Here is a 23,861-nt window from a genome sequence, read left to right as displayed (position 1 = left end):
TGCTAAGGAAAAGACCCCCAAAATGTTGGAGAAATAAGGGCTTTTTGCATTGGGGAGACAGATTTTATGGAAACATATGACAGGATCTGGCCAAAGTTCAGTTGCTTCTGGGTGAAACTGTAGCAGAATAAGGTGTGGCGGGTGTTGGCGGATCATTTGATTAAAATTGAATTGATGACATTGTCGGCCCAGCATATTACACCGAAGATAAAATTTAGGAACACAAACCCAGTGAACCTCAGATGTCGGCACAAAGTCCGAACAGAATGAAAAAAGAAAGAGAAGCTCAAGTCTGGTACCAAGTGAGCAGGTCAATGAAGGTCCTAAAAGAATATAGAAAGCGTAGGGCTAAACTTAAAATATCAGTGGAAGTGCAGAAGGAGGGTTGATAAAACTTTAGCGGGTAAGATTAGCAAGAATCCAAAGTCGTTTTTTTTTTTGTTTTATTGAGGGGAAGACGATAACACGGGAAAGAATGGGAATATTTGGGACTAAGAGGAGAGCCTGTTCACAGAGCCAGAGAATATGTTAAACACATCCTACGAATCGGCCTTCAGTTTGGAGAAGCAGTTCCTGGATTCAGGGAGAGTGACCGTTTGACCCTTGAGCAAATTGACACAGGAGCTGAGGATGAATTGAAAGTTTATGCAAGATAGCGTGGGTAAATCACCAGATTAAAGACCACCAAGTCTCACATCAGTGAGAGGGAAACAATTGTAGAAAATTCGGAGGGCTGTTGAGGCTGGATCATTCAATATCTTCAAGGCTGAGACAGACAGATTTTTATAAAAGTGTTACGGGAAATCGCAGGAAAGTGGAATGGGGGATTAACAAAATAAATATAACCTAATCGAAGGAAAAGCAGACTCAGTGAGAGGATAGACATATTGTTGCCCCTACGTCTAATGGTGTTCTTTTCCAAAAGCCCTGTATTCACAAGAACATTACCTCTCTCGCTATGGAGGGAGACACAGTTTGGAATGCAATCGAGGGATTCAAGGAATTCATAAACGCAATACTAATAGACAGAAAGTACGAGAGGACTGCAACAGCACGGATTGCCTGTCGGGTTGAGGATTTGCATTGACACAGTCACCACTACCAGAAGGAAGACCTCAGCACGACACCTTCCAAGGCCAAACAGCGATCTGCACTGGGGACCTGGTAGTCAGTGGCCCGGTGTCAAGTAGTGCTGAAGGCCTAAACACTACATCACTGTCGTTTCTCCTTCCTTCCCTGACCAAAACTGGATGTGGAGGGGTAGAGAAACATGTCGTTGTAGCAGAGTAAGCAGTAAAGCTTTGACACGAGAGGCTTCGGACAGCTCCAGCTCAGCAAAATGTGTAGGGAAACTGAAATAACTGGCAGTTAGGGCAGTCGCACGTTCCTCTTGTGGGATGTGGGAGCTCAGGGAGATTTCCACCGTCTCTGATGGCTACACGTGTGGGCACTGCACCCAGCTTCAGGTCCCTAACACGGTCTCCCAGCTCCTGAGAGACCGTGTTAGGGACCTGAAGCTGGGCAGCACGGTGGCTCAGTGGTTATCACTGCTGCCTCAAAGCACCAGGGAACAGTGTTCAAATTCAAGCTCGGGCAACTGTCTGTGTTAGGTTTGCACATTCTGCCCGTGTCTGCATGTGTTTCCTCTGGGTGATGCGGTTTCCTCCCACAATTCAAAGATGTGCAGGTTAGGTGAATTGCCCGTAGTGTAAGGGAGTGGGTCTGGGTGGGCTGTTCTTCGGTGGGTCGGTGCGGACTTGTTGGGCCGAAGGACCTATTTACACATTGTAGGTAATCTAATTTAGGATGCACTCAGGGTCATCCGAGATTCTGAGAACTTCATAGATTAGTGCTTAAGTGTGGTGGCCACACCCAAGACACGCCCCTAGTTATGTTTCTTTAATGACTATAATATTCCAGTCCAACGTTCATCGCCCTCAGTTCATTAGCTTTACATGTCAGTTCTGTTGTATTTAAATTAGCATAATTTAATCCAACAGGCGTTCCTTGCTTCCTGTCATGTTCCAGGTAGACAGTAGCTGTGCGACCACCAGGAATGACAAAGGGAGTAGGCAGAGAGTGCAGAGATCCCCTGCGGCCATTCCTCTCGATAACAAGTAGATCATTTTGGATTGTTGGGAGCGATTTCTGTTCAGGAGAGAGCAGCAGTAGACAGGTTGGTGGTATTACCACTGGCTCTGGGGCACAGCGGGAAAGGGGAAAGGGAAACAGGATGTTAAAGATAGGTGGGTCAATTGTTCGGGGAACAGATCAGAGATTATGTGGCCACAAACGGGAATCCAGGATGGTGGGTTACTTCCCCGCTGCTAGGGTCCAGGATGTCTCCAAGTGGCTGCAGAACATGCTGAAGGGGGAGGGTGAGCAGCCAGAAGTCATAATGCACGTTGGCACAAATGATACCCGTAGAAATAGGGACGAGTTCCTGCAGCGTGATTAGAAAGAGCTCGGAGAAACATTTGAACAGAAAACCTTGACAGTGGTAATCTTCTGAGAGGGAGATTACCGTCCGCGACATGTGCTGGAGGGGACACCAGTATCTTGGCGGCCAGTTTTGCTAGGGTTACGCGGGTGCATTTAAACTAGATTGGCAGGAGGTAGTATCCTCAAGAGCAGGGAGGCAAGTGTGAGGCTGGAAGGAGTTACAGTAACCACAAATAGTAAGATTAGTCCGGACAACGACAGAGAGAAATGCCTTTTGTATAAAATTGCATCTATTTCAATGCCAGAAGGCCGACAGGTAAGACCGATGAACTCAGGGCGTGGATAGGTAGGTGGGACAGGTATCTAATAGCCATTACACAAACATGGCTAAGTGATGGATAGGACTGACAGCTTAATGTGCCAGGGTACAGGTGCTTTAGGTGAGACAGAAATGGTGTAAGGAAGGGAGGGGAGTTGCATTTCTGATTAAGGGGAGTACCACAGCATTAATCAGAGATAAAATAACTGATGGATCACCCACTGAGGCTTTGTGGGTGGAGTTAAGAAATAGGAAGAGGTTGGTGAGGTGATTGGGGATGTACTATAGGCCCCCAAATAGTCAACAGGGATGAGAGTAACAAATATGCAGTGAGAGAGGGGAGACCTGCAGGAGCAATAGAGTTATCATAATAGGGGTTTTATTTTTTCTAATACAGACTGGAACGGCCAGAGCCTTCAGGGATTTGATGAGATAGAATCTGATAAAAGCTTCAGGAATGTTTCCTCAAGCAGTATACAGAGTGGCCTACTTGGGAAGGGGCAAAACTCTAAATTTTCTTAGGAAATAGGGCAGGACAGGTGACTGAGTTAACAGTGGGGGAGCACTTTGGGACCAGTAACCAAAGTTCTATTAATTTTCAAACAGTTATGGAGAGGGAAAAAAGAAACTGGTCCACAGTTTCATTTTAGAAATTGGGACGTAGCTCAGGTACAGGCAGCTGGGATCAAGGGAATCCATGGAGGTATATAAGAGATACAGGATTTTACTGAAGAAGGAAATCAGTTGGGTGAAAATGGGGCAAGAAAGAGGCTTGGCTGAGAAGTCGAGGATGAATCCAAAAAGGTACTTTAAATATATTAAAAGAAAAATCAATAACTGGATAGAAAATAGGACCCCTCGAAGACAAATGTGGACAAGTATGTGTGGAACTATAAGAGATGGATGAAGTCCTCAACGAATATTTCTACTCTATGTTTACCGTGGAGAAAGACATGATGACTTGAGAACTTGAGGAAGTTAGTGGTGATATCTTAGGGACAATCCATATCAGAGTGGAGGAGATTTTGGGTGTACTAGAATGTTTGAAAGTGGATAAATCTCACGCTCCTTACCCGATATATCCAAGAATACCTCAAGGGGCTCCAGAAGAATTTGCGGGGACCCTGGCTTATAATGTTGATCATCAGTAACCACAGGTAATGTCCCGGAAGACTGGAGGATGGCAAATGTTGTGCCCTTTATTCAAGAAGAACTGAACAAAAAAAAAGCCTTGGAACTATAGACCAGTAGGTTTAACATCCGTGGTAGGTAAGTTACTTGAGAAGGTTCTGAGTGATAAGATTTACATGCATTTAGAAAGACAGGCTTTGATTATGAATAATAAGTGTGGCTTTGTGCGAGGAAGTTTGTGTCTGACAATTTTCTTAATGTAATTGGATGATGTGACCAGGAAGATTGACTTGTGTAGGGCAGTAGACTTCAAAACATGTGGTGTTGGAAAAGCACAGCAAGTCAGGCAGTATTCGAGGGGCAGGAGAATCTATGTTTCGGATAAGCCCTTCATCAGGAACGTCCAAACCATCGATTCTCCTGTTCCTCTGATGCTGCCTGACCTGCCGTGTTTTTCCAGTACCACACTTTTCAACACTGATCTCCAGCATCTGCAGTGCTCACTTTCTCCATGGGTGGTAGATTTAGTTGATATGGATTTCAGTTACACCAGAGCAGAATGAGGCTTTTCAGCCCCTGGAGCTTGATGTACAATTACAGGAGGAGGCCAATAAGCCCCTAGGGCCTATAAAACTGTAACCAGATCATGCAGCACCAGTATTCAGTTGCACAGCAACAGGATCAATCTATTCAGCTGCTTGAAGTCAGTAACACAAGAAATGGAAGAGGCCACAAAGTGATTGGACTATGTGGTATTCTGGAATAAAACCAGGCTACATAGCCCCTCAGACCTGCCCTTCCGTTTAGTAAGTCAGGGCTGATTTGCACTCGGCCACAATTTCTCTTTCATGCCCAATTCTTTGTAGCCCTAGACTCTCTGATGGTTCAAAACCCATTGAAACCCACTCGTAACCCCCAAACATTTCAGTGATGTACCCTCCCCAACTGTCTGGTCCCAACCATCACTACTCCCTGAGAGAAGGAAACATTCCCTACACATGTACTTTGGCCTATTGACATGGATAAAAAGATATGAACACAACGTGAGAGTGATTGAACCTGACATCACGGCAGTATTTGACTGAGCAAGGTGTCAAGGAGACTGAACAAAATTTAACTTGATGGGAATCAGTTGTAAACTCCCCACTGGTTGAATCACTTAGAGCACAATGGGGCTGGCGGACGTCTATCCTACCAGTCCCTGGATATCCCTGTGGGCAATCCTTAGGGTAGCTTCTTCGGCACAAACATCTTCAGCTGCTTCATCAATGTCTTTCCCTCATGTCATACGATCAGAGTTGGGGGTGTTCTTTGAAGATTATACAATGTTCAGAACAAAGAGTCACCTCCTAAGGTACTAAAGTATCAAATCTGGACAACATTCAAGTTTGTGCTGTTAATGTATAGGTAACATGAAACAAAAGCACTGCTGGGAACTAAGCATTTCCACGGTTAAAAGAAAGAGGAACCCCTTCAGCAACTCTAGCTGGTTTCACAGTAACATAAGAAAGCCATTCAGCCCATCAGATCTATTGGATAACAAGAGGCGCAATGTGTTCACTCACTCCTGCCCATTACACAAGAAGTCAATTTAAAATAAAAGAGGCGTTGGAATCCAAAATACAGGCGCAGGAAGCTGGAAGAACAGAATAAGCAAGGCAGCATCAAGACTTTGAGAAGTGAACGCCTTGGATATAACCCTTCGTTAGGACTGTGGATGGAGTAAGGGGGTCTATAGATAAAGTGGCGGGTGATGGAGGAGGAGGCAGAGTGGCGAGGTGGGGATTAGTGAACACAGGTAAAGGGTATCAGCGAGTTGTTGATGCGAGGGCTGAATCCCATTGGTAGCTGGACAAAAGGTTGCTCAGAGGAATGGAAGGTAGGGGAGGGCTTGGGAAGGGAGTCGGGGGATTGGAAGGGAGCTTATTTGAAATTGGAGAATTCAATATTGAATTCCCGGGGTGTAGGTTGCACAGGTGAGAGATGAGATCTTGTGCTTCCAAATTATGGTTTGGTTCATTGTGGCAATGGAGGAGGCCAAGGATGGCCATGTCGCAAACGGATTGGGAAAGAGAATTGAAATAGGAAGTGACTGGTAGTTCTTCCATTCCACCTAATGACCCTACCTTTCAGCTCCCAAGTGGATTCATCCCTCCCATCGCCCAACCAGGTTGCACCCACCACTTGTGTCCACATATCCATAACTCACCATCCCCCTGATCTCCCCACCCCAACCACTCCCTTCCCTTTTTTATGCAGCTCCCCTACCCCCCACTTCAGTTCTGAAGAACGGTTATACCTGAAATGTTGACTTTCCCAGCTCATGGTGCTGCCTGGCTTGCTGTGTTCTTCCAGCCTTCTGTTTGTCTCCTATAACTCAGGAAGATAGAGTCTAGTCAGCACAACGTGTTGGTAGGCAGGATCCACGGGTTGTCCATTGAAGTCCTTGAACTTCTGCCCTCGGGCCAGGAGAAAGACATTCAGTTCTTTGACATACTGACACATGAACAGAAGAGGCTATTCAGCCCCTCCAAACTGTTACACTGAAATAGGAGGATGTCATTGTTGCTGCAACACGACAAACCAATGAGTCATCGACTGCACAGACAAACTGCTCCATGATGGGTCTCCTGGCTCCATTGCTAATGGTACACACGTGCTATGTTAACGTGGCTTGCTGATCATGAGAAGGGAAAGTGATTGGTTTGTGCCAATTCCCAAGGAAACATTTTCCATCTCAGAGATGTTATGAACTAGGCTAGTGTACTCAAAACACTTATAAAGCATGACCACTTCGGCCTGAAGTCTCATCTGTTTCCATGTGAACAAAACAGAAAATCCTTTTCATCTCTGTACCAAACCAGACTGATGTGAGCTTAGCCCCGTTTTATTGTACCTCTGAAAAAAAACAAGGACAGAGTCTCCTTGAGCCAAGGAACAGCTTTTAGACAAAAAAGGGACTTGCTTTGTGACATGTCTCTTCCCCCCCTCCCCCCGCCTTAAAAAAGAACCATCAATGTTAAAAGGTGGCTGCAATTTTAACCCTTCAAACCCAGTTAGTAGTCTCAAAACTGACAGATACACTATACTAATTGTAAACATTCAAACATGCACAAACCGATGCAAATTCAGGCCGCGGTCCACCCACCACCGAACACCGTCGTATCTCATTCCATTCTCAATAACTCATCAGCTTTCACGTTTTCACGACCTGCCACATGCACAATTGTCAGATTGAATGGCGGCAACAACAAGCTCCATCTAAACAGTCTGGCATTTTTGTCTTTAATTTTTCCACAAATGTCAATGTGCTGTGATCAGTGTATGCGATTGTCTCAGATGCATTGCTGGTAATATAAACACAGTTATGGTGTAATGCCAACACAAAGTTTAAAGTTTTTTTTCTCCACCGTTGAACATTTCTGTTGATGAACGTTCGACTTCCCAGAAAAATACACGATGAGTGTTTCTATTCCCTCAGCATCCTCCTGCAGGAACACCGGACCGACACCCACATCACTGGCAGCGATAGCCACCTTGAAAGGCTTCGTGTAATACAGTGTAGCTAATACTGGGGGCAGTGGCTAACACATTTTTTAGGCTGTAAAATGCCTTTTGACAGTCCTCTATCCACTGAGAGTTCTTGCCCTTGACAATTCGGTGAGGGGAGCAGCAACACTGCTTAAAGTTTCGCACAAACTTTCAGTAAAATTCAGTCAATCCCAGGAACCGTAGTATTGCATATTTCTTTTTGCCGACGGTATGGAACATTCCCGAACTACTTTCGTTTTTTTATCCCATGGGGCCATTGGTCCATATTCAATAACGTGACCCAGGAATGAGACTTGGGCTCTCTCAAATTCACTTTTAGCTAGGTTTACCACTAAGCCTGCCTTCTAAAGTCAATCAATCAAGTCCGATAAATGTGTAAATGTTCCTTTCATGAGTAACGAAAAACCACCAGGTCATCAATGTACACCACATAGTTGGGTAATCCGGCGATGACCTTATTATCGGTCTCTGAAATGTGGCTGGATCGTTTTACATAACAAATGCCTCAACATTGAACTGACATACTCCATTTGGCGTTATGAAAACCGCAATTGCCTTTGCTCTCTCTGACAGAGTTCCTTGCCAGTAGCCTCTGAGCAAGTCCAACTTAGAAATGTAAGTAGCTTCTCCCACTGTTTTGACACAGTTCTCCAAACATAGAATTGGATATGCATCAGTCTTTGTAATGAAGTTGACTTTGTGACAGTCCACACATGACCGCTGGGTAACACCTGACTTTGGCATCATGACTTTACATGAGCTCCAATCACTGTAACTCACTTTGATTATGCTATCTTGGAACATATGCTCTATCTCCTTCTGAACCTGTGCCAACTTTAGAGGGTAATGCCTTTCAGGAAGTTGCTTAATTAGAACAGCATCTCCTGTGTCTACATCACGCACAATTATGTTCGTACTTCCCAGTTTATTTCCGCATATCTCTCACAATATCATAATAACTCTTTCAGGTCACTGTGCTTTTCTTGTGTAAGGTCACTCAATAATTTATCCCATTTTTTTCTTTTTTTAGATTAGATTAGATTAGATTACTTGCAGTGTGGAAACAGGCCCTTCGGCCCAACAAGTCCACACCGACTCGCCGAAGCGTAACCCACCCATACTCCTACATTTACCCCTTACCTAACACTACGGGCAATTTAGCATGGCCAATTCACCTGAGCTGCACATCTTTGGACTGTGGGAGGAAACCGGAGCACCCAGAGGAAACCCACGCAGACACGGGGAGAACGTGCAAACTCCACACAGTCAGTTGACAACTTTCTCATTGTTCAATTTGAGTTGGAATGTCCAATTCAGAATCCTCTGAACTTGATTCTTCCTTCTGTGCTGTAATCATTAATACCTTCTCCTCTTGCTTTCTCTCCCAATCAAAATACCTGTTGAGCATATTCAAATGACACACTCTGTGAGATTTCATCCTGTCTGGAGTCCGTACCAAGTAGTTCACCTCATTCAATTTCTTTCCAATTTGATAAGGTACACTAAAACTTGCTTCGAAAGGCTCAACTGTTACTGGAAGTAACACCAACACCTTATTCCCAATTGCAAAATTGCGAATTTGTGATTTCTGATCCACTTCCTGTTTCATTGTATGCTGCAATACCTTTAAATGCTGTACAGCCAACTCTCCAGCTCTATTTAATCGTTCCCTAAAATTTGACACATCTTCCAAATGGGTGGTCTCTGAATTCTGACTTATTAATTCCTCCTTAACCAATGGTAATGGTCCTTTTAGTTCTTGCCCACAAATTTATTCAAATAGACTGAATGTGGTCGATTCATTCCGTGCGTCTCTGATCACAAATAGTTCAAAAGGAATTTCCTTATCGCAACTGGATTATCCTGACCATAAACCCTCAACATTGTCTTCACTGTTTGATGCCATCTCGCTCATGCTCACTGTGATTCCGAATACTACGTAGTAGATTTGAATTGCTTTATTCCAAAGTTATCCGTCACCTGCTTGAATAGTTCGAATGTGAGGTTTGATCTGTCTGGATCTCTATTGGTAGTCCGTACCTAGTTAAAAAATAAGTAATTTTTTTCTGCAGCTCTTTTAGCTGTGATGCTGCATCATGGGTCTGCCTCGGGAAATCTAATCGACACATCCATTATGTTAATAAATACTTATTCCCACTTCTTGTTTCAGATAGGCGACCTACGCAATCTATCAGCACTCTTGTGAAAGGTTCCTCAAATACTGGAATAGGTATTAAAGTTTCAGGTTTTATTACTGCCTGTGTGACATGTTTGAGACGTCTGGCAATATTCAACTACATCTTTGTGTAGTCCAGGCCAGTGAAAATATCTTTGTATTTCAGCCTGTAAAATCCTCACCCCGAAATGATCTCCAAGTGGTAGCTCATGTGCCACTCGCAGCACCTCCTTTCTTTCCCCAACAGGCAAAAATATTTGATGAATTTCTGTCCACGTCTGATCTACTTCAGTGTGTGCTGATCTCTATATCCGCATTAAGACATCATTTGTTAAGTAATAACACACAGGAATACATTCATTCTCTTTCTTGCTAAATATTTTTGATATAACTTTTGTAACTCCTCATCTTGCTGCTGTAATTCAATCAGCTTAGCAGAGTTAAAAATACGTTCATGTTTTCCAACTTGCTCCTTCTCTGTTCCACTTATCTGATCATAAAGAAACTTTCGGATAACTCTACGTCAGCTTCCTTATCTGTGCTTTTATCCTGCTTAAACCTGCGCATCTGTGATCTTCTGGTCACGCAATCAGGGGAAATTCCTGGATAAACATTCTCTAGGTCTTCAGTTGCCTGCATCTGCACTGGCTTTTCAACGAGAGTAGGCAGCACGCCGACCAGTGAATCAGCTCTATGATTTGCAAGGACAAATTTTATTCCTGGAGCTGAGAGTTAGGGGTCCATTACTCCTACCACACATTCTCCACTCTTTTCTGGACTCACTAGCCTCACTTTACATAACTGAGCACTCTTTTCCTCACTATGAATTCCTGTTACCAGCACATTTTCTGGCAATAGTCTCTGAAGTGTGCATAAAGCCTCACCCCTCAGCATTACAGACTGAAAAGGTCCTGTGTCAATTAATATTGGAACCTCCTTACCAATTACTCCTGGCCTATGTGAATAAACTTTACCCTTTGATGCAAGTTTTTTTACGCAGATTTGGCACGTCCACTTATCATCTTGTACACTCTGAGGCAGTTGCCTACCTTCCCTTATGCTTTTTGTTACGAGTCTAACAAAACTTCCAGGCTTGTCTTGTTATCCTTCATCTGGTTTTCTCCTAGCCAACCAACACTGTGATTTTGTGTGGCCCAGTTTATTACAATTAAAACACCACAGTATTTTAACTTATTTGTCCCCCCCCCCCCCCCACACACACACACACACACACACACACACAAGGTTTTCTTTATTACTGTAGTAAATTATCCTTATGATCTACACTGTGATCTATCTTTCCCTTTGCACGTGAGAATATCTCTTTGCTCGAATTTCTGTCCCTCAGAGACCAGAACTGGTTCTGGAAGCCAAACCAAGTTTATGGACCAGTTCATAATCATCAGCCATTTCAGTAGCTAACCTTGCTGCTTACGCTCTCTGCTCTTCCACCTGAGTTTGCATTACTTCAGGCAGTGAATTCTTGAATTTCTCCAAGTACTAAACGCTCTAAGGGCATGAGAGCTTAGCTTGTATTTTAAAGTATCGAAATTAGTCTGTTTGATCCTTACAAACTCAGTGTAGGTTTGACCAGGAGCCCTCATTAGATTCCTGAAAGGTTACCTAAGCAGATAAAATGTTTTTTTTTAATCTCCTCATACTCCCCAGATACATCCTCTGACAGGGATGTGAATACCTCACCAGTCATACCTACAAGTTTCGTTTGGATCAACAAAACCCACATTGCCTTTGGCCACTCCATTTGTTTAGCCAACTGTTTCAAATGAGATGAAAAGGGCATCACATTCTTCTCATCAAACTGAGGCAATGCTTGAACATACTCAAACAAATTCTCACTAGGCTTCTGACTACCAGGGGCTTGCTCATCCTCACTCTCTTCCTTACTAAGTCCACCCTCAGCCGTTATCTCCAGCCATTTACACAGATTTTCCTCTTTAAGTGCCAGTTTTTGCGATTCAAAAGCTCTTTCTTTCTCTCTCCCCTGTTGTCATTCTTTCTTTTTACTCTCTGTTCTGATGCGCTCTTCCCCCCTCCCCCCTCCCCCCTCCCCCCCTTCTGCATTTTACCGAACGTCAAATGTTTCATTTTGGCCGCCGATTCCTTACCTCTCGACGTTAACTCAAGATGTTTCATTTGCAACTGAATTCTTGCCATCTCTGATTCTGTTGGTTTCTCCAGCAAGTTTAATTGACGAGCTACTGCTGTAATTATCTTTCCTTTCCTTACAGATGCAGTCAGTTCCAATTCCAGCTTCTCCGTTAATTCTTGCAACTTGGTCTTCTTCACTTTTCGTAAAATTTCCAAAGTCACTGCATGCACACCCAAGAAACGTTTGGCGACTGAAATAGCCATTACTATTCTAAGCTTTGTCAACCCAATCAAACTAATACCCGAAATAAAGACACTAGCATCTCCCACTTGCTGTTAAAAATCCAGCAATGAGCCCCCAGTCTGTTATGGACGAGGCCAGACTACTCAAAACATTCTTAAGCAAGCAGTCCAGAGCATTACTTTGCAGTTTGATTTGGTAATTATCCAATGAAAATTAACCGGAGTAATTTAGCTAGGGTGACGACTGGATTTTAAATCAGGCAAAATTACACAATGAAACACAAAGAACAGAATAAAGAACCCGTACAGAATTCAACCTATCCAGCTAGACTTAAATATGCTATTCCAAATACACACAATAGTCCCAATAATCAAACTTCCTTGAGAAAACGTTATAATGGAACGCATGTTTCCAGGTTGAAGCTGAAGGGCAAAGAGAGAGACCGTTTCCACACAGCTTCCAGTTGAAATTCCCAGTTCAAGACTCAACTGAAAACTGCTCAGCTCAGTTCAACTCAGCTAGCTCAGCTAAAAGAGCTGCCAACTCCCCGTTCATTAACCAGGTCTCTTCTAAAGCCTGACGACTTTGGCCTGTAGTTTCAACTGTTTACATATAAATAAAAGGCCTCTGAAAATCCCTTTCGTGTTTGATCGTAGCCTGGCCACGTTTTATTGTCCCTCTGAAAAACATCAAGGACAGAGTCTACTTGAACCAATGAACAGCTTTTAGCAAAAAAGGATTGGTTTGTGACAGAGAAGACAGGTAGTGTTCTGTATGGAGGTCAGAAGCTGGTGGGAATGGCTAATACTATCAGAGTGTGGCTGATGACAGATTTGTGAACAACATGACGTTCAATGCAGGGTCACACACCAATTGTACATCCAGACGGTGAGAGTTCATTCCGAATCTGGAGCTCTCTCTCAACCAACATGGGGGCTCCATAGAGATCTGTAAACTATCATAGAGTCATAGAATTCTATAGCACTGAGACAGGCCCATTAGCACAAACTGGTTCATTCTAATCAAAATGTCCGTCCATGTTAACCCCATTACCCCGCGCTTGGCCCATATCCTTCTAAATCTTTCCTACCTATATATTTGTCCAAATGTGAAGACACATATCATGGAAAACATGTTATATCTAATGCTATCCGTGTTTTATTTTGGAAATAATGGGTGTTGATTCATAACACTCCAGTGTTAATGCAATCATGTTTTATTCTTTTTGTGTGTTTACAGATTAAACACTCATTTCCTTCACACTCTCCTCATGGTACCATTGCCGCAGGTATTCGTCTGGTGAAACTCCAATACACCGTCTCTCTGTAGCAAGGAGATCATTGATTATAGATGCAAGAAAATACTGTCTCAAGTACACTCCACAACTGCAGGACGGTGTCTTCACTCTTATACTTTAATCATTTTGTAATGAACGCTCCTACTCATTTATTGTGCTGATTACTTGCTGAGTCATAGGGTCATAGAGATGTACAGCATGGAAACAGATCCTTCAGTTCGACCCGTCCATGCCGACCAGATATCCCAACCCAATCTAGTCCCACCTGCCAGTACACGACAGCTCTGTATGAATTCTGTTAGTGCCTCATCATCAAGGACATTCAGCTTCTTTTCACCAAGAGCACTTCCCATCATCTCGCCTTCTCATAAATACAAAACCAGAAGGATGGCATTTTTTGCCAATCATTTATTTGCCTTATGAAGCAAAGTCACACCAACCACAACATCACTGTTGCCATTGCAGTTGATTGGAGATACTGAGGAGGCGATGATCTAGCTGTATTGTCTCCGAATGTTAATCCAGGGAATCAGGTAATGACCCAGACACCGGATCCGAATCCCACAACGGCAAATGTTGGGAATTGAATTCAATAAAATATCAGGAATTAAGAATCAAATGAAACAATGAAACCATTGTTGATTGTCCTACCTGGCACCCTCATGCCCCTCAGGAAAGGAAATCTAACATCTTCAGCTGGTCGGGCTTATATGTAACTCCAGACCCCCAGTTGCAGTTTGAAATAGCCAAGCCATCCACTCAGTTATATCAGTCACTTTAAAGCCTCAAAGAAAAGAAACCGCATGGACTTCAGCACTGACTACTAACAGCCCACAGACTGCAGTGGGTCAGAAAGGCAGCTCACCAAAACCTTCTCAAGGACAATGAGGAAAGAAAATTAAATGTTGGCCCAGCATCCCATTAATGAATGCAGGATGATGATCCCACTCAGGGAAGAGAGAAAAACAGACATAAATAACTTTAAACAGGGACTTTAACATATACCTTACATGGTGATGATTATCAGTAATATGGGAACAGGAGAAACATAAGCAAGGTTTAATTTCATTTTTTTATTTCCATCCCAGCTGATCATCAACAGTTCCTTTGTTTGCTTCTTTCTCTCTATCTCTCTTTCTCCATCTATTCAACTCAGTCCTTCTCCCCTTCATTACAGATGTCGGTGTCACCAACATCAATCACGCTATTTCCCATCTGTGTTCAGTTCTGATGTAAGGTAATTAGAATCGAATTGCCTTTTCTATTTTGCTCTCGACCCGAGGGGGCTGCCAAATCTGCTCAGTTTGTCTGGCACTTTCTCGTTCTTTATTGTTTCTGATCTGTTGCATCATTCTTTGCTTTATTTAACCTTTAATTTTGTTCTCACTTGGAATGTATGCATCGTTGCCAGGGGCAGCATTTGTTGACCTAACCAAGTGTCATTTACTGCGAGGTCATTCTTTCAGGCAGTACAGAACCAAGCAATCTTAAGCCAGACCAGATAATAACGCCAGATCTATTTACCAAAGGACGTCAGTGAAATAGATAAACGTATGGACAAAATGCTGGAAATGTTATGGTTGTTATTTCCAATTCCTGTCTTTTGTATTTACTTTCTGACATCCTCCGTGGTAGGATGTGGAGCAGTGTCTTTCTGTGTAATAACCTGTGCATCTGAATTACATTTCTTCCGACATTATTGCTCTGAGAGAGTGTTCCTGTCATTAAGTTATTTTAGAGACAAGAACAAAGTTGTGATTGGAATATTTGCAACTGAAAGCGTGCTTAGAGGAGAGGTGGAACCATAACGACTGAATTTTACTAAAGCATAGATAATGGTCTATTAAGCGTCAGCATTGAAGCCAAGATGGTGACTGGGCATATAATCGAGCTGGTAGTGGATAGGTTTTGTGATGGACAGAATACCGAGACATAAATGAATTTTATTTATTTAAATTCGGTTTTGTGAACAGTCTCGTTCTCAAATGTTTGTGAGGGTGGGCTGTTCTGAAATTTGTGGATAATCAATGGAATTTGCATTTGAAACTGAAGACAATAGTTTCCGTCTTTGTCAAATATAGATAACAGAAATAGCAAAGAAGTTCGCCATGATTGAAGAGATTAATAAATGAATAGAGATGAAGACACTTACCAGGAACACCAACAATAGCGAGGATAGGATAGTAACCCGCCTGGATAATCATCAGTGCACCATTTATCCGATCTGATAATGTTGACCAAGACCAGGAAAAATAGAAAAGTCCCTCGGATAAGCTCCTGTCCATTGTTACAGCATTCCAGTCTAATGTTCTCAGATTCTGATCCATTAATGGATCATTCCAGACTGTGTACTAAGATGTTTAAATCTCACTTTTCTGTCTCTGCAGCTGCTGATCCCTTTGAGCGTTGGAGTTGATGCATCTGCTGCTACAATGGCATAAACCATTGCAAGAGGCCCCTTACTAATAGGAGACGGAAAACATCTAGTGACACAACTAGGATCCATGGAGACTGGCATCACAGTCACTGAACAAACAGCTCCATTTAACCACTTTCAGGATGGTTCCTTCAGTTCACAAAAGCTACTGGACTGGATTGAACGTTTGCACCGCTGGCTATTGATCACATCTCCCATCAGCCATTGCTCTCTGAAAATTAGTAGTGTGTGAGAATGATGCATGGTTTCTTATCGCAGGGTAGATGATTCTGCTGCGTTGTCCGTTTGCAATACTGTAACCAGCCGAACCGCCCACCACCACCACCCTCAAAAACCACAATCTACATGCTGTTACCGGGCAGATCTCTCCTGGACTAGAACAGGCACCATCCAATATATTTACAGTGGATATATTTGCATTCCAATACATAGGAAATGTGAATTTGCCTGGGCATTCCTTTAATTGATCTAATAAGGCAATTTTGTATCTTCAACACTCAATGTGCTTCAGCACTTTCTTTTAATATAAACTCACAAACACCTTAACACACTTTATTAAGCACACGTTTCTTCACTTTCTCCTCATGGTAACATCATGCCAGGGTTTAGTCTGGTGAAACCCCTTTGGACTGAATCGCTGACAAGATCATTCTTTATAAAGCTGATTAAACCTGTACACAATACTCCTAACAGTCTCTCAACAAAACACTATCATTGGGAAAGATACATTTACTCTGATACTTTAATCATTTTGCATGAAGAGCCACATATCATTTACTTCCTGCTGCGTAAAACTTCTGTTTGTGATTTATGACCAAGCACTTCCAGGTCTGTTTCAACAACAGCACTTCCCAACCTCTCACTATTTAATGAACATAAATGTGAATGATGATATTTGTTGTTCATATCTGAAATATTTTATATTTTGCGAAGAGCTATTGCCCAAACACTGATCCTTCTGATACCCCAAAGTCTTCACTCCAGATAATTATACTACTCTCTCCATTCTCTCGATTATCCAACTTTTAATACATTCGGTGTATTCCACCCCTACCTACCCATGGACTCTAACATTCTCTACTCACCCTTGTTCAGTCATGTCAAACGTCTGCTGAAAATTTAAATACTTCATTTCCACTGTTTCTCAATTGTCGATGTCACAACGGACAACCGCCACAATATCCAGCAGGTTTATCAAAGATCAAGATCATTTCCCCTTCCTGAATCAAGATTGACTACCGAATCATGTCATTATTTTCCAAGTTTCTAGTTATCACATTCCTCACAAAAGGTTCCAATATTTTTCTCGCAGCTTACATCAAGCTAACCATTGTTTAGTTTGCTGTTTGCTCTCTCCGTCCTGTTTTAAATATTTAAGTTTACAATCGCTGCTTTCCAGTCTGGAGGATCCTTTCCAGAATATAACCAGCTTTGAAGAATAATCAGCAATTCTTTCACTAGCTCTACTGCCACCTCCTCAATACTTTGGGACGTAGCTCATCAGATGCAGGTATATACCAACCTTAAATTCAATGAGATTTTGAAAGACGTACCTTTTATTAATTCTAATTTTCTGCTGTTCCACATTTTCACCAGTCACTTGTATTTCTAGAAGTTTTGTTCTGTACCTTCCTCAGGGAGATGGACACAACATATTGTTCTCAGCAGAAAGATGGTTTTTGTCAGCCAGTGAATATATCGGAGGACTGCACTCCAGTGATGATGGATATGTTACTCACTCCTGCCTGGAAATTTCCAGGATTAATCCAGTTTAATTCATGATGAGCTTCAGCACAGTCCTGTCACTGGTGTGTGAGGTTGCACAGTATACTGAAGGAGGGGACACAGCTCAGTGACCACCTCAATTTTGAAACAAATTGGTTTCATTCCTGACACCTGCTCCAGCTTAGACAAATGTCCCGGGAAATCCCAAGAGATATAATGTACTGTACTGCACCTCCCTATTTATAGAGCTTCCTTTCTGCGGAGCCTCATCTCCATTTGTTTACCATAGACCCAGACCCTCTGTAAATGCAGTGTATAGAGTGGGGTCACCAGACCCCGCAGCTGACAATACAAACCCGAGATAAGCATCCACAGAAACTCCACTGATTTTCCAATGACAGGAACAAGTCAATTGCCCACACGGAACGTGCACGGGTTCAGTGTTGCAAATTATTTCCACTCCTGAGTTTCTCTTCCTGGCTGAGAAAGCCGTTCCCACAGTAACAGTTTCTCTCTCCAAAGAATCAGTTGACAATGTAACATTACCTTTCTCTATATCTCAGCAACTATCAGGGCAGCACCAGCATTGCTAATGGATTTGATCATCACACTCAGAGAAGAGAGATACAGGGAACCTAACTCACTTTAGACAGGGACAAATATAAATGTACGCGAAATTCAGGAATATGGGAAAATGGGGAAAAGTGAGGATAACTTGCCCTTTTGTTTTACTGTCAGTTCATCATTAGCAACCCCTTTGCTCACTTTTCATTTCATTTCCTCTCTTTTACTTGTCATTTCTCCATCCATTCAATTTAAACCTGGGCCCCACCTCTCTCTCCAACCCAACCATCCATGATACCAGGATAAATAATATTATTTCCCAGTTTGCTTTCAGGTGTGAAACAGGGTCACTGGAATCAAACCGTTATCTGCATTTCTCCTGACAGAGGCTGCCATAGCTGCGAGATTCTCCAACACTTTTAGACGCTGGAGAATTTTATTTTCAATCTCTAGCATCCACCATTCCTTGGTTTATTTCACCTTTCATGCTGTTGTTTCTCTGGATGCCAGCATCACTGGCAAGGGCAGCATTTGTTGTCTATCACTAATTATCCTTGACTACGCGGCCATTTGTCAAGACAAAATGGAGCCAACAATGTTGTTGTGGGTCTGAAGTCACACTGAGTTCACACTGGGTAATAATGTTAACCTTCTTTAGCAAAGACTATCAGTGAAATAATAAAAATAAATCTGAACGGTTTCTGGTTTCCATGAGTGAAATTAGCTTTCATTCCAATTTTTGTCATTCGAATTTAAGCTCTGTCATCGGCTGTGGTAGGATTTTAAACACTGCCTTGGAGTCACAGCCCGTGCCTCTGAATTACCCGTCTAGTTAGATGATCACTCTGATACAGGTTCCTCATTGCCTAGTCCGTATTCCCTAGTTCCTACCCGAGAGGGATGGCGGTTAAATCAGTTTAACTACCAACGTTTTTGGGGAAAAAACGAAAGGGAGATTGAGAGATAATTTCCAATAAGATCACAGGTTTCAGAATGCTGAAATAAGGACATTTCGACAGCATCCTGCAACATGAGCCAGTATTCCTAGGAATGATAGTTGAAGGGGATATTGGCGTCAATAAAGATGAGGAGAGTTTTAGATGAACATTTGTTCTGCAACTTTGTAACTGGGTGTGGGGTCAGCAGAGTCTTCGACTCATTGGCCTGAATCTAACAATAGTTTGTCTCAGTAACATTTTCATTGAGTGTGACAGAGGGATTGTATGTACGAGACTGAACTAGTTTCATGGTGCTATCTTATCGAACTCACCTCATTAACTACCCACTCAATCTCATAGTGTTCCTCGCATTCAATGCCATCCCGATTCTGCAAGCCAACATGGCTGGAGGGACTCACCATCGCACTGATGTCCCTGGCTATTCTATGATCACTGACACTGATGCCATCTTTCAAAGGCCAATGGGCACACTGTTGTAATTCCTCAGTTTGGAGCCACCCTGCATCGTTGACCCCGAGCATGGCAGATAAGGGGAACTAACACCACGACTTTTCAACAGGGGCACAGAGGTCCTTGTGGATGGGCTAGAACAGGGGGGGTCCATTCTCTTCCCAGAGGAGGCCTGAGGATGGTCTGAGCTCACCACCCAGCTCAGTGCAGTATCTGTGATCTCTCCCTCTCTCTCTCACACACACACACACTTTGAATATGGAAAATTCCAGATAGTGTTCCAAAGAATTCTCATTTTCAGGTACAGGAACTTTCAGTCATTCAGCCCCGCGAGGTCCTGCAAAAATATGCACTTATTTTATATCCAATCACAATTAGTAAGTCTGGCTATTTCACTTTGTCTCACTTTATTGTATTCAGCCAAACACTGCATCTAAACACTTGTCCCGTTACGAAATACAATTCTGAGCAGAGAATTTTTATCCTCAACTGTTATCTGGACTGTTATCTGAATTGTACCATTTTCCTTATTATGAAAGTTTCTCTTGCCCTTTGCCTGTCCTTGTTTCTGTCTGTAACAGTTACACTGTCTCCCACTCAGTTGGCTGGACGGCTGGTCTGTGATGCAGAGAGAGGCCAGCAGTGCAGGTTCAATTCCCCCACACTGACAGAGGTTACCATGGGCTCTCTCAACAATGGGCAATCGATCATGGAGAATCCACTCTAAGCTGCACATCTTTGTACTCTGGGAGGAAACTGGAGCATTGGGAGGGAACCCACAGAGATACATGGAGAATGTTCAAACTCACCTGAGGTTGGAATTAAACCCAGCTCCATGGTGATGTGCGGCTGCAGTGCTAACCACATATCCATCATAGTCCTCAGTTAGTTCTGTTAATTACTTGTAGCTAACTGAAGAAATCAACTGGCTTGTTCTGATAACTGAACCTGACCCAGTATTAGACCTTTATCATCGGCCATATCGCCAACCTGGTTACATTCAAAATTTGTTGTGAGCAGTGGAGGAGTGGGACTAGAAATGGAAACAGTGACACCCTCCAACCTCAGTCAGAACTGGAGTGAAGAGAAATTCACAAAATGGGAATTCATTCAAGTGGGAATTTTCTCACACAGAAGATTGGGAGGGCTGAATCTTCATATTATATCGAGGCTGACTTTGTCTGATTTTCCATAGACAGGTGAATCAGGGATCATTGGGAGATCAGAGAAAAGTGCAGCTGGGAACACAATGAGATGAACCATGACCTTATTGACTGGTGGAATAGTGTCAAAGTGCCGAATGGCCCAGTCGTGTCCGTCAGCACTATGTGCTGATGTTCCATTCAGCCCTTCGGTCCTGCTGTGCAGGAGCAGATTGAGTCCACACCGATGGTTTGGTGTAGTTTGGCAAATGTATTGGAAAATCCAGGCTAGGTCAGGCAGTGACCCCCTTCCCCCACTCCCCCTTTTCAGGCTTCTCCTCTCTGTAACTTCTGCTCCTGATGTCGGTCATGTTACAGGCCCAGATTCGCACTGAATACCGCCCCCATGCCCCACACATGGTCAACACAGACAAATCCTCTGCTGTCTCTGAATGCAACATTTTACATTATGACTTCCAGGAAAATAATCAATTATTTTCCAAAAACATAAATAAGAACGTAAGAAACAGGAACCTGCGCTGTCATTCAATAAGAACATGGTTGATCTACTCCACGGCTCAACTCCACTTTCCTGCTAACCCCTTGCATCCCTCAACTCGCTGAAATGTCACAAACCAATCCACCCGTCTGTAAATACAATCAGTGACCCAACCTCCACAACTCTTGGGGTTAGGAAATTCCAGCCATTCACTACCTTCTGAAAGAAGACATTTCTTTACATCTCAGTTTGAAATCGATATTCCTTATTCTGTATCTACATCCCTGACTTCGACACTGCCCTGGTGTGGAATCACATTCTCAACACCGACCTTGTCAAGCCTCCTCTGCATCTTGTCCGTTTCAGTCATGACACCCTCATTCATTTAAACCACAATGAGTAATCGCCTCAGCATTTTTGATGTATTCAATAATTCAATCCTTTCATCCCAGGAACCAGTCTAATGAACCAACATTTCTGCATCAACATGCTGACGTTATATTTCAGACACAGAAACACACCACTCCGTGCTCCGAGTTCTCTCCATTTAATAACAGCCTGCCTTTTGGTTGTCAGTGTCATCCTCAAACTCAAACTCCCGCCGTCAGGAGCTGAGTGCAGCTCTTGTAAGCAGCTGTTGCCATCGGACTGATATTTGTGATACTCCAGTAGATACATTTTGTTCATAAAGATCGATGAATCCTGACTCTCCGATTTCTAAGTGTTTACCAAGTGTCATCCCATGCTAATGCATTATCCATCATACTATGAGCTTCTCTCTTGCGTAAGAACCTTTATTCTGTGACACCTTGTGGAAAATCTCTGGAATTCCTCATGTCTACCAGTCCCTCTTTATCAAGGCCACTTGTTACATTCTCATGGATTTCCAGAAAAAACTTTGCATGATTTTACAGGCAAAATGTATTTCGCCTTTAACAAGACCACGCTGACTCTGTGTGAAGTTTTTCTAAATGCTCTGCAGTCCCGTCCTTAATAACAGACGCTCACAGATTCCCAGCAATAATGGTTCGGCTAAGTGGGTCCTTCTTTCAGTCTCTCTCGTTTCTTGAAGACAGGCGCCACATTGGAGGGTCTCCAGTTTCACTGGTTCACTCCTTTAATCCAGAGAGTTATGGAATATTTCACACAGATCCACCAGCCACTCTGTGACCACTTCTTTTAAAACCAGCTACGAATTGATGATGGCCTGTTTACCCTTGATCTTATCTGTTTGAGAATTGCCTTGTTCCTTCTGTTAGAGACAGCTCAAGATCTTCCCTCCTGTCAGCAAGTACAGTTTCTTGTCATGTCACCTGTATAACTTCCAAATCGAATGGCAGCAATAAAAACCTATATCTGAACAGACCAGATGTTTTCTCCCTAAATTTCTCCAAAGACGTTTAGGCGTTATGATCGTATATAGATTTGTCTTGGGCACGTTATTTGCAAGTTAAATGCTGAAATGTTGTGACACGAACACCAAGCTCAAAGTCTCCTTCCCAGTTGTGAAATACTTCTGTTGATGGTTTCACCGGACGCACCAACCACACGTTACATAATGGAGCAATTTGCATCTCTCCAATAGTTCTTCTGAATGACGTGTCTCCTCATTTCTCAGCATCTAGAAATTACATGCCTCTGCACCTCTTAATGTTGTAACGTCTTTTCCTGCTACTCCTGGCCTATGCCAGTCAACCTACTCTCACAGGTGTATATTTTAAGAAGTTATCATACATTCTTCTCAATCCATCATGGTATCCAAACTTTGATTTATGGACGAACTCATAATCATCAGCCATTTCTGCTTCTAATCTTGCCATTGTAACTCTCTGCTCTTCTGCGCGGGTTCTCACTATTGCAGAAAGTGAATTTTTGAACTCCTTCGAAAAAAGAATCTTTCTAAGAGTGTCATAGGTTTGCTCAGCTTTTTATACCCTTACCCACCTTTAAAAATTACTTTGATTCTTTCAAACTCAATTTGTGTTTAAATCAGGGACCCTTTTTTAGATTCCTGAAACGCTGTCTGTTGGCTTCTGGCACAAGCTCATCTGCTTTCTTCACCTTATACTCCCCAGATACCTCCTCCAATAGGGATACACCCCTTTGTCCATGGAACACCACATGGGACTCACCGGGAAGTGAATAACAGTCTGATACACACCATTTCATTGTTTCTGAGCTTCACGATACCAGCAGTGATACACGAGGGAGCCAGAAACCAAGGTCACAGAAAGGTACAGAGGGACAGAGAGATTCACACTAAAGACAGAAACAGATAGTTACTTACCTGAGAACCTGTTGTGGAAATATGGGGAAAAAGACAGAGCAGTGGGACTAACTGGAAGAGTGAATCCTTCGAGAGCAAAATTATGAGAATGAGAACATTGAATAAAGGTATTTTCAGGTGAATTGAAATGGTTTGTTCAATTAAATTCTGAATCTGCTTCAAAAAACACTTCAAACAACGTACGCTGGGACAAGATGACAGCCCAGCATGGAGAGCTATGCACACTATGCTAGTGTATTGCTCAGTAAAGCGCACTATCTGCCCAGCATGGGGAGTATTGCAAAACTTTATTATCATATGGGAATGATACACACAACAGATTACTGTCTAAAAAGGGACGATTTCCATCTCCATTTGACCAGTATAAGTGAAGGTGTGTGTGTGTGCATGTGTATGCGTGCGAGTATGCATGTGTTTGTGTCTGTGTGTGTGTCATGCACGTGTGTGTGTGTGTGTGCGCGCGGGTGCGTGTGTGTGATGCATTTGGGTGTTGAATACAAAAATCATTGCATGAGAGAAAATACACAT

This window comes from Chiloscyllium plagiosum, unplaced genomic scaffold (genome assembly GCF_037043375.1).
Source record: "Chiloscyllium plagiosum isolate Xiang-an unplaced genomic scaffold, Cpla_swu_hap1 HiC_scaffold_51, whole genome shotgun sequence".
In the NCBI taxonomy this organism is placed as follows: Eukaryota; Metazoa; Chordata; class Chondrichthyes; order Orectolobiformes; family Hemiscylliidae; genus Chiloscyllium; species Chiloscyllium plagiosum.
The sequence above is the reverse complement of the archived record's forward strand: the minus strand, read 5'-3'. Positions refer to the sequence as shown.